Source organism: Dendrobates tinctorius, unplaced genomic scaffold (genome assembly GCF_039654945.1).
Source record: "Dendrobates tinctorius isolate UK_male_01 unplaced genomic scaffold, ASM3965494v1 ptg000133l, whole genome shotgun sequence".
Classification (NCBI taxonomy): Eukaryota; Metazoa; Chordata; class Amphibia; order Anura; family Dendrobatidae; genus Dendrobates; species Dendrobates tinctorius.
The window spans coordinates 45,915,701-45,920,345 of NW_027361801.1; positions in this window are offsets into that span (position 1 = coordinate 45,915,701).

Sequence of the window (4,645 nt, forward strand, 5' to 3'; positions counted from 1 at the left end):
ACCTTCTGCACAGGGTCTAGCTGCGTTGTTCATAAAACACGTTTTCTGCTTGCATGGTATGCCAGACAAGATAATCAGTGACCGGGCTCCCCAGTTCGTGTCTCGGTTTTGGAGGGAACTCTGCAGTCTGCTCAGTATTGAGTTAAATCTGTTTTCGGCCTATCACGCCGAGACAAATGGGTTGGTTGAGAGAGCTAACCAAACCCTGGTCACAACCTGCGACATTTTGTCTTGGCAAGGCAGGAAGACTGGGCATCCTTACTACCATGGGCAGAATTTGCCTTGAACAACGCTGTGGCCAATTCCACCGGTCAGACTCCGTTCCTCCTTAACTGTGGCCAGCATCCGCGTGTCCCTGTCCCGGTGCCTGTGTCGTCCACTGATTCCAGGGTGGCAGACTGGGCAGTGGAGGCTCACGACATTTAGGACCACACTGAGGATGCCATCCGGGCCTCTAAAGAGAGAATGAGGGCGTCCGATGACACGCACCAGCGTCCCGCTCCGACTTTTGCTCCTGGCGACTTAGTGTGGCTCTTTGCCCGTAATATCAGGCTGCGGGTCAAGTCCACTAAGCTTGCACCTCGTTATATTGGCCCCTTCAAGGTTCTGGAGCAGATCAATCCAGGGGTCTACCGCCTGGCTCTCCCACCACACTTGGCTATCACTGACATCTTCCACGTGTCCCTCCTTAAACCTGTTCACATTTCACATGTCCCGGTTCTCTGCCAGGACATCAGACCTGTCTTTGGACGAGTTTGAGGTCATGCCATCGTGGGATGCAGGGTGGTGCTTGGTAAAAAGGTTTATTTGGTGGACTGGAAGGGTCATGGTCCAGAGGCTCGTACCTGGGAGCCAGTGGAGAACATCCACGCTCCGCTCCTTATTGCGGCATTTGAGCGTAGCGAGGCTCAGAGAGGAGGGTGCCCTAGGACGGGGGGTAATATTTGGCGTCGGGTTCCTGGCGTGGCACAGCAGGAATCCCGAGCGTTGCCTTCAGCGGTCTCCCATTCCTCTCCAGCCACAGTGGAGCCTGCTCAGCAGACTCGTCAATCCTGGCGCTCTGCCCACACCAGCATTGTGGGCTTGGTTGCTGCTGCCACCTCTGGTCCAGCTATAGCAAAGCTTGCTGGTCAGCAGCGAATGATTCCAGGGACTAAGTCCTCCTTTCGGTCCACTGAGCATGCCCGTGGGACGATCTCCCATTGGAGATCAGAGGTCACATGTTCAGGTCCTTCTCCAGCTCGGATTGGACCATCAAGAAGGCCCTGGAAAGACGCTGCTATAAAAGGTTCGCATGGCCGCCCCGCCATGCGCTATGATAGACTTTGATGCTATACTGTTTAGTGGTGTGAGTGATGACGGATGTATGAGATTGGTGACTGACTCATTAAGATGCCCTCCCTTTGATACGCATGAGTTATGGTCCTAGAGTCTGAGTTAGCATCTAGCACTAGCACTGCTTAGCACCACAGTGTAGTCAGCTCTCCGTCCTGTAGCGCCTTGGAGTGCTGGTCTGTACAGGCCTCACATACCGCTGATGCCGCAGTGTCTGCCAGAGTGGAGCCGTGCGCAGCTATGTGCGCTTACCAGTACTGTTCTTATGCTGGTTAGTGGTTTCCACGACGGTATACATTGTACCCGCTCTGAGCGGTAGTTTACGTAGTCGTGATCTGTGATGTTTAACAACTCATGCTTATACGCCGGCTAATGCGGACTCCGTGAAGTAACTGAGTCTGTCCTTTCACGCACCGGCTCAGTGGTTACCCGCCAGTGTCCTGCTACCTCTTGTTATTTATCATTTGTCATTGTCTAGCTGCAGTTTATCACCTCTGCACGGTGGACCCCGGGCTGCGAACGCACCATATACCTTATACCATCTTTATTATTTGGTATGTTCCGCCAGCCCTTAACATGATGGAACTAAGCCCTGTTTATGGACATTGTTATTTTGTTTTGCCAGCTCTAAAGGCTGTTTTACTTTGTATTTGTGCTGCTGGGGTTATGGAGCAATAAACCCATTTGAACTTTTAAGAAAATACAGTCCTCCTGCATGTATATCGCTGTCAAGCGAGTACACCCCAACCCGCTAGTGATTGCTACGTCACGATTTACATACAAATTATTACCCTGGAAAGGATGTCCCTTAACATATTTCCCTGTAAAATCAATTTTGTTTTTGTTTTTTGTATGTTTTTGTGTTCGCCTGTGGATCGCCCTCACCCAGGGCAGCGGGGTACTCGGTACCGGGCCCGTTGAATTCAATGGGAGATGTCACGGTAGCTGTGACCCGGTCCGTGGCCCTAAGCGTCCATTGTAAAAGGGAAATGTTGCGCGTGTGGATGATAATGATTAAAGTTTATAAGTGCATGATTCGTGACGCCAACTGCGGTGTTCGGCAATGAAGATGTTAAGCCGACGCTGCAGACAGATCCTCTGGAACAGATGGTGTGGTGCAGCAATGATGCTGTGGCCCTCCACAGATAGGGTTGTAGTCCCAGGGCAGTGTAGATGGAGAGGTAGTGAGGAGAGGAGAACGGTGTCGTGTTAAGCACAGAGATGTAGCAGTGCTGAGTGGGTTGACGCAGGAATAAGCGGAGGACACTAGGGCATGTAGTTCCAAAGCTTTTCTCACAGTCTGTTGTGCATACAGGTGCCCACATCCGTGCAGTGTCCTCCAGGTCAGGGGCTCAGCCAACCTCCAGGCAAGATGAAGTACTCCGTTCCAACACTCCGCCAACATATGCCTTTCCTGAATGTCTCCCTTCTAGCGCCTATTTGAAGTACTCACAGTACTGAGTTACACTGGAGTTCTTCCTTTCAGATGTTCTTAGAACTCTACTTGTACGGCAGACAGCTGTAGCCTGTTTCAGGGACTCCTTGCTACTAAGTCCCGGCTCACTCTCGTTGCTGTTGTGCCCCCAAGTCTTATGTGGGAATAAAGTGGTGACAACTTCTATTCCTCCGGTGTCTGCTGCAGGACCATTAGTATCCATACAACCTCGGGGACCGGACCCTGGTCATGCGCTGAGAACTTGAGGAAGGGCTCTGCTCTAACCTTAATCCTTAGTTCTCTTCTTCTCCGTACGTTCCGTACAAATCTATATTTCTTATGGAGAATTAGGCTTTCTAGATATCTCTTTCCTGTGCCAGCAGACCCAGGTCACTGAGGTCTGCTGCAGCACTTCCTTCAATCCATCCCACTCAGGGGATCACCTCTCACAGACTGCCCTAGTCAGACTGACTTACTCCTAATAATCTCCCACTCTCTTGTGCAACTAAGCTAAACCCACCTCCCTGCACTCTTTGTGTTCCAAGCAGGGAGCCACCAAAGGTGCTTTGCTACACTACTATGTTGTGTGGGATGCAGGTGTTGGAGTGTGGTCAAGTGTCTCCACCTTACCTGAATGGTGGGGTATCGCACCTCAGGAGGAGGTGCAGTACCTCTGTGGCGACTAAACCCTCAGGAGTGCCACACCTGTAAAACTCGCATCACACTCTGACAACATTGGTCACAGCAGTGACCTAGGAGTTATAAATGCTTCCAGGGGCGATCCCCATGATGTTTAAATGTAATTTATGCACTGTCCCCATACATTTCCGACGTTTTGATACCGTAGAAAGACCTCTGTGGGATCGCGGCAAACAAGCTTGGATTTCCCATAGACTGACATTGGGCTTGTTGCTCCGGTCGAGTACCCAAGTATTCCAATTTGCTCAACCCGAGCAACGAGCACATGATAATTTTAGTGCTCGCTCATAACTAGTCTCTAAGCACTTTATTAATTATTTAAATTTGACACCTTATTTTGTGAGCTCTTACAGAGTAAATTAATGCTTGGTGGACAATCCCTTTAATAGACCTAAATGTTATAATTTCATATTTTTATCTGCTGCCTTGAAGGTGACATTGAAACTATACATGAACTGCATGCAGGACAATACACATACAGGTGCATCTCACAAAATTAGAATATCATCAAAAAGTTAATATATTTCATTTCTTCAATACAAAAAGTGAAACCCATATATTATATAGAGTCATTACAAACAGAGTGATCTATTTCCAGTGTTTATTTCTGATAATGTTGATGGTTATGGCTTATAGCCAATAAAAATCCAAACGTCATTATCTCAGTAAATTAGAATACTTTATAACACCAGCTTGAACAAATGATTTCAAAGTCTGAAATATCGGCCTGCTGAAATGTATATTTAGTAAATGCACTCAATACATAGATTCTCTATGGGGTTAAGGTCAGGCAAGTTTTCTGGCCAATCAAGCACATTGATACTATTGTTTTTAAACCAGGTCTTGGTACTTTTGGCAGTGTGGACAGGTGCCAAGTCCTGCTGGAGAATGAAATGTCCATCTACCCGATCTGTCCCTGCATGACCACCAACGTCCTGGCAGGATCACAAAATTCCGGGATCTCTTCAGCCTCCAGCTCTTCACCCCAGTTAGTGCCAGGTTGCTCGTGAGTCACTCTGAATAAAGGATCGGCATGCATGTTCTCAGCTCCTCTCCTGTAGGTGATCTTGTATCGGTACTTGGACATGCGGGTCACCCTGTATCCTAGACAAAGCAAAAGTTATAAAATCCTTCTAGGTTGAATATCAAACATTATGCAGCAAAATGAATACAATT